Source organism: Cryptomeria japonica, chromosome 2 (assembly GCF_030272615.1).
Source record: "Cryptomeria japonica chromosome 2, Sugi_1.0, whole genome shotgun sequence".
Lineage (NCBI taxonomy): Eukaryota > Viridiplantae > Streptophyta > Pinopsida > Cupressales > Cupressaceae > Cryptomeria > Cryptomeria japonica.
In genome coordinates, this window is record NC_081406.1 from 32869647 (window position 1) to 32877394 (window position 7748).

The following is a 7748-nucleotide window of genomic DNA, read 5'->3' on the forward strand; positions in this document are numbered from 1 at the left end:
TCTTGGAATGCATCAACTGAAAACCCTGAAGCTGAGACTACCAACTGGTAGTCATGCCAAATGAAACCCCGATACAAAACTTCCATATACCGGTTCTCATTCCAACATACTGGTTCACCTTGAACAAACATACCACTTCAGTTTTTCACAAATATTGGTTTACATCATCATAGCGGTTCTCTTGCCAGTTTTCTTACTACAACATACCATTTCATACTCCAACATATTGATATCAATGACAACATACAAAATCATCATGTCATCATGCTCTGCACATATGCCAACAATCTCCCCCTTTGGCATTGATGGCAATATACAAAGATATCTTTATGCTTTTGCTTCACATCTTCTCCCCAATATGATAGATATATTTTCCGCTTCGCATCTTCTCCCCCTTTGACAACAATGCCAAAGTGGAGGCATACACATCTATGTTCCACTATGTTGCTCCCCCTAAGGAGTAGCATCCTTCAACACACCAATCCTAAAAAGATATATCAGTGTAAGACCTGACTGATGTGGAGCACACACCTTTAGTTCACCTCTTGAAGGGGCATCACCCCTAATTAACCTCTCAAATAGGTAAAGGTAGCCTTTGGTAGAGGCTTGGTGAATATGTCTGCTAACTGCTACTTATTGGAAACATGTTCCAATACAACTTCTTTTTTTTGAACCTTCTCCCTCAAGAAATGATACTTGAACTCTAAGTTCTTGGTTCTAGCATGCAAAACTAGATTCTTGGAGATGTTAATTGCACTTGTGTTGTCACAAAATATACTTACCGGTTCAGATACAGGAACTTTGAAGCCATTTAATACATGCTTCATCCAAATTGTCTGGGTGCAGTTCATAAATGCTGCAACATACTCCGCTTCTGTTGTAGACTGAGAGATACAACTCTGCTTCTTACTCATCCATGAGACTAGTCTACCACCAAGAAAGAATGCACCACTGGTTGTGCTCTTCTGGTCGTCCACATTACCAGCCCAATCAGCATCTGTAAACACTTTCAGGTTGAAATCATTACTGTATGGATACCATAGTCCATAGTCAATAGTTCCCTTCAGATATCTCAGAATCCGCTTGACTACTACCAAGTGGGATTCTCTTGGTCTTTTCTGGAACTATGCAGTAATGCCCACTGCATGTGCAATGTCCGGTCTACTATGTACTACATAGTGCAACTTACCAATCATTGATCAGTATTCCTTCTCATTTACCAACGCTGAGTCATCCTCCTTTGATAGTTTACAACCGCTCACCATCGGTGTACCAACCGGTATGTTGTATTCCATGCCAGAGGTCTTCAATAATTCTTTGACATACTTGGACTGCGTGATAAAGATTCCATCTTTCATTTGTTGAATCTGTAGTCCAATGAAGAACTTAATCTCCCCTATAAGTGACATCTCAAATTCCTTCTTCATCTCATCTACAAAGTCATGACTCATCTTGTCATCTCCACCAAAAATTATGTCATCAACAAATACTTCACAGATCAGAATCTGATCTCCTTCTAATTTCAAGTAGATATTGCTATCTTCACTTGTTCTTTTAAATCCAATCTTCACAAGATGGGACTGCAAGCGTTCATACCATGCTCTAGGTGCCTGCTTTAGTCCATACAAGGCTTTATGTAGCCTACACACCATGTCACTGTCTTCTGATAGGGAAAACCCATCTGGTTGCTCTATATACACCTCCTCTTCTAGTATTCCATTCAGGAATGTAGATTTTACATCCATTTGATATACTTTGAATCCCTTGAAGGCTGCATAGGCAAGAAGCATACAAAATCCTTCCAATCTGGCTACTGGAGCAAAGGTTTCTCCATAGTCTTCTCCTTCTTCTTGAGCATATCCTTTGCACACCAGTCTGGCTTTGTTTCTTACCACTGTGCCATCTTCATTCAGCTTATTTCTGAAAACCCATTTGGTGCCTATGACATTTTTATGTTCAGGTCTGGGTACCAAAGACCATCTACCATTCTTTTCTATCTGGTCAAGTTCCTCTTCCATTTCTTTGATACAGTCTTCATCTTTATGTGCCTCTTTAAATGTTTTAGGCTCAAATTCATAGATCATGCAAGGATTTTCTCTAACCTTTCTTCTTGTAAGAATTCCTGCATCCTTATCTCCTATGATCTGCTTTGGATCATGATTCAACTTTACATACCTAGGAGTGATCTTGGTTGTTTCCTCTTGCTTTTCTTTTTTATCCTCATCTTCATCATCATCAGCATCTACTGGTGTAGGAGCACTGTTACTGGTGCTAGGTTATTTTGCAACCGGTTCCTAGAAGGTGTAGCGTCCTAAAATTGCGACACTTGCAATTTCGATTGCATTTGGGTCTTCATGATGGCGATGCAACACTAAACCTGAATGGAGACCCCGAAACCTGATTATGACACCAAAAACTGCATTTTCTTGCACCCTGGCTTGAACCTCCTTTGCACCCTGTTGTCCCAGGAGGTGGGACCAGAGCGCCCAGCGCCCTGGTCCCTGGGTCCTATTTTGGGCCCGGTCTCTTTTGGACTTCGGGTCTTTATGTTTGCAAATTGGAAAATTATCTTTCCTGGTCAGCCTAAGGTCGGGAAAATCAGTCTATCAGCCCTAATTGACAAGTATATAAACTACATTTTCCTCTTTCATTCGATATGATGGAAAAAGCGTGGAAACTATACTCAAGCATTCAAGCATTCAAGCATTCCTTCAAGTAATTGATCATTTCAAGTCTCCATTCAAGGCTAAGTGTTGCATTCAAGACAAGGATTCAACCATTGAAGAGGAGATACTTACAACACATTACATGCTACAACATACAACATACAACATACAACAAACAACAACATCTATACCTTCGCATATAAGGATACAAACATCCTTACAACAAGGTATTAGTACTTGTTTTACATTACATTTACAACAATTTCTCATTTCTTGGTTAATTCCAAAACCGGGGTTTGACCTAAAGGCAAACCCCTAATCCCTAACCCCCCAATCGTCTTCGCTTTTCTGTGTGTAGGTTGCAGGTACGTGGCTGAAATTGAAGATCTGGAATCCTTGTGCAGAGACGAACAGATCCCCCTTCGTTTCGCGGATTTTTCGGAGGACCGTGGGGCCGGGCGCCATCGTCCCGACAACTTTTGCTCAAATTTGCAGGACAGCGCCGTATCGACATTTTACTGCTAATTCCAGGTCCGCAGCTTCATCCTATATCCCTATCTCAGTTTATAAGCGAATCTTTGTCACTTTCTATGCATTCCTAGCTTAATTCTTCTATCAACATTCTTTACAAAAGAGGGTAGCCTTGCTGTCTTAACCCTTGAAACGCATTTAGCATCCAATCTTGCATTGTGTGGGATTGGATCTTGTGGGTTTCAACCCCTCTTTTGAATGTAAAGTCCCTCCTAAGTGAAAACCATCAACCCTAGAGTGACTCTCCCTTCTCTCTCCTTGGAGTTGGAAGAGGGGAGAGCAACTAGGGTTCGATCGCGATTTTCCGCTTTACATTTTGGTGAACCCGACGTGAACATCCTTTCTAATTATTCATAGTTAGATCTGAAAATTGGATTCCTTGATTACATTTCCATGTTTGATCTTTTGCAAAATTTTAGAGGTTCATTGCATAAAAACCCTAAATTTTCTTTTTAAGTAATTAAACTTGTGAAATGTTTAATTGTTGATGCTTGTTTCAGATCTGCCCTTCTATTACAAATTATCAATTCATATTTGTGCTTTGATTTTGAAAATTAAGTGGTTAAGTGTCAAAACCCTGATTTTTGAAACCCTCTTGATTCAACCTTTGTCCGACAATTTCACTGATCAAAACATCTCCAAATCAGCTGTAACTTTGGATTCCACAATAAAATCACAATATCTTTCATCCCTGAAAATTTGGAAAAAAGTTGCAAGGACCGTGTGCACTCCGAGCGCCATCGTCCCCGACATTTTTTCCGAAATTTCGGGAGCGAGATCTTACTGTATTTTCTTGCTAAAATCCAGAATTTTGGCTGATTTTATCAATTTTAACACCTTCAAAATTACAGTCAAAGTTGGTCTAGTGATTGCTTGGATTGAGGCTTCTAATCATTCAAAAATTGTTGAAATTGAAATTTGTGTCAAAATTTTGTTTCTTACAGTCCTAAATCTGAAAAGTGTGTTAGCATTCATTCGAAATTTCAGTGATTTATTCAAATTTTTGCAATTTGTGACTTTTGAAATTAAGTGCTTAATTACAACAACTTTGATTTCCGCTTTCAAAATTGAATTTTGCGTGAAATTGAGTCAATTTTCAAATTTCAAAACTTGCATTACTTTTGGTATTCCCTCTAAAATCATAAAATTCAAAATTTCAGTTTCCCTCTCTTTTTCAAAATTCAAATTTTGCATTTTTTGACAATCTTGGTAGGGTTCAATTTTGAGATTGCAACTTTAATTTGGCCTATCTACAGATCGTAAAATCACTCAATTTTTTCAGGTTAGCTGTAAAATCATCATAACTTTCATCCCTGCAAATTTTGAAAAAAGTTGCGAGGACCGTGTGCACTCCGAGCGCCACGGTCCCGAACATTTTTTCCGAAATTTCGGGAGATTGTCCTGATTGTATTTAACAGCTTAAATCTGGAAGATTGGCTGGTTTTACTGAAATTTGCTACCTTTAAAATTCAAAATCTTCTCTCTCTCTTTAGTACATGAGTTTTACAACAATAAGCCCTACTTACACTATTCCCGTTAGATGAAGCCTTAGAATTAAGTCTTTCCAAGGTTTAATTACTGAGGAGATGGAACCTAATTTGAATGGCCTTTTTAACGAGGACATGGGTAATTCCTCTAATCCTCTTAATGATGAAGAAGCTCTCCATGAGGTTTCTGTAGAACAACTTTCAAAATTGGATAACCAATTTGACAATTTTCGACAATGGATGTCTCAAGAATACCCTGATAGTCAAGCTCTTCCTTTAATTGAGGGTCTAAAACGTATGCTTCAAAGTGATAAGAATGGAATTGATATTTTGCGTGGTATTGCACACATTGTGGATTCAAATGTGATGCCTATGAAAAGTTGTGCCGAAACCTTAGGTTATACACAACCTCCTACTCAAGTCAATCATTCTATTCCTTTGACGACTCCTATTGCTAGTATACCTACTTTTACGTCAAACATAATGACTACTTCAATACAAGACATTCCTCCTATGATCACTAATCATGGGGGCAATCCTTCTTCTTCAATCAACCCTCTTCCTTCATTCAATCCAACTTCTTCATTCATTCCTTCAGTGAGTGTTCCTCTTATATCTCCACAAATGAACATGACACAAGGGGGCAATTCGTTTTCCATTCCTCCTTGTAGTGTTCCTCCTTTCCAATCATCTCCTATGACTAACTATCATAGTGTCCCACCACCTTATTCTCTACCTTCTTTCAATAACATAACACCTCCATCACAATTTAACACGTCTAATATGAACTCGTCGACTGAAGCAACCATTAATAATCTTGCACAAACTGTCTCTTCTTTACAGCAACAAATTGCCTCTATGAATCAATCTAAGTTTAGTGTGCCCACATTTGATGTTGCGAGCCCACTTTCTCTTGACATTGTCCGAGCTATTCCCCCTAAACATGTTGAAATTCCGCATTTGGAGCTTTATAATGGTAAGGGTGATCCTCTAACACATGTTGAGACATTTCAAACAATATGTACTGATTTTGCCTATGACCAAAGGTTGCTTGCAAAATTGTTTACTAGAACATTAAGAGACAAAGCCCTACAATGGTATTGCTCATTGCCTTCCTATTCTATTACTTCTTTCGAACAACTTGCAAATGCTTTCATTCAACAATTTCAAAACAATATAAGTCCTAAAGTTACTTTGATTGATTTAATGCATTGTAAACAAGGTGTTAAAGAAAAAGTGACTGATTTCATTGGTAGATATAAGCATTTGTATGCTCAAATTTCTTTTCCAGTGCCTGACAATGATATTCAAAGAATCTTTATTTCTAATTTACAAAAAGACATTAGAGAAAAACTCTTGTTTTCTGAGTTTACTTCTTTCCAACAGTTGTGCTCAACTCTTCACAATTATCAACTGACTATGAGTCAAATGGAACAATCACATCCTATGGCTCCGAGTGATAAGGGTGATAGTAGTCAACAACCCTTTGGGAAGTTTAAACCGAACAGAGAGTCCATTAAATTCAATGAAAACATCATCAACAACAATGTGAATGCAGCATCAGGTGTGTCTCCTATTTCTAAGTTTTTCAAGAAAGAAAGAAAGTATACTCCTTTGAATGAATCATTGCATAGTATTATGAATAAGTTATTGGAACAAAATGTGCTCACTCTTCCTCCTATAAGGCAAATTGATCCTGCAAAGATTAATTCACCTTATTTTGATAACAAATCTTTTTGTCAATTTCATCGTCAACCTGGGCATGATACTAAAAAATGTTTTTCTTTAAAGGGTAAAATTCAAGATTTGATTGATAATAATACTATCTCTGTTTCTGGAGTGAATGATAAAGGCAACACATCTGTAGCTCCTCCTAACCAAAATCTTCAGATTTTTACTGATCCATTGCCTTCTCATACCTCTAATACGATTGATACTACTGATTCCTCTGTCTCACCTGATGATCTCATGTCTATGACTCCGAATGTGATTAACTTTGTGGAGCAACAGAAAATCCCTAAAGAACCTTCCATCACATTTGATTCCAGTGAAACTATCAGGGCACCTGATGGTCCTTTATATATAGTTGCAAAAATCAAGAATACACCTTGTCGTGGAGTGCTTATTGATCCTTCTTGTATGATTAATGTCATTACTGAAGAATTTCTTTTTACTTTGCAATTGAATCAAGTGATCTATGATGAAACAAATGTGGTTGTGAAATTATTTGATGCATTTTCTTCTCCTGCAATTGGTTCTATTACATTACCTATTGAGGTCCATAACAAAACCCTTGATGTGGACTTTGCTATCATTCCATCATCCGAACAATTTCATGTGAAGCTAGGCTATCCTTGGCTATCTTCCATGAAAGCTATTGCTTCTCCTATCCACAAGTGTTTGAAATTTCCCCATAATGGTGAAGTTGTTACTGTCAATCATAGTCTCTTTAAACCAGCTGAAAGAACTTCTAGTATTCCTATAGATTACTTTTGGCCTAAACAATTCCAATCTCTTCCTCCGCGAAGTGATCATCTTTTCAAATCTTATCAAAAGTGGAAAAAAGATATGATCCTTTCTCTAAGTGAACCTAGAACACCCAAACTTGACATTCCTATCGTTCTTGAGAAGGAAGTTCTCCCTTTGAAAGATAAAACCAATGTCTTTCCTCAAGAAGATTCCCAACCCATCCCTATGGATGTGACTATGCCTATATCTAATAAACTTCCTAAGAGTAGACCTATACCTCCTCGTCATGATGGGATTGGTCTCCTTCCTAAACCGAATATTCCTCCCTTATATGGAGCAGTTCCTCCTCCTTCCTCTTATGGAGAGAAGAGACCTTCCTCTTCTCCTATTATTCAACCTAAGAGACCACAACCTAAACACCCAAGTGATAAGGATGAGAACATTCCTCCTCAATCTTCGCAACTTCCTACCAAGACTAGATGAAATCGTTCGGCACGTGAATGCCGACGAAAGCGTCGTCTTAGAGCTCAGGCAGCTGTCTCTCAAACTTTGCAATCCCCAAAAACACCTTCAACAAGCATTATTCCATTTTCTC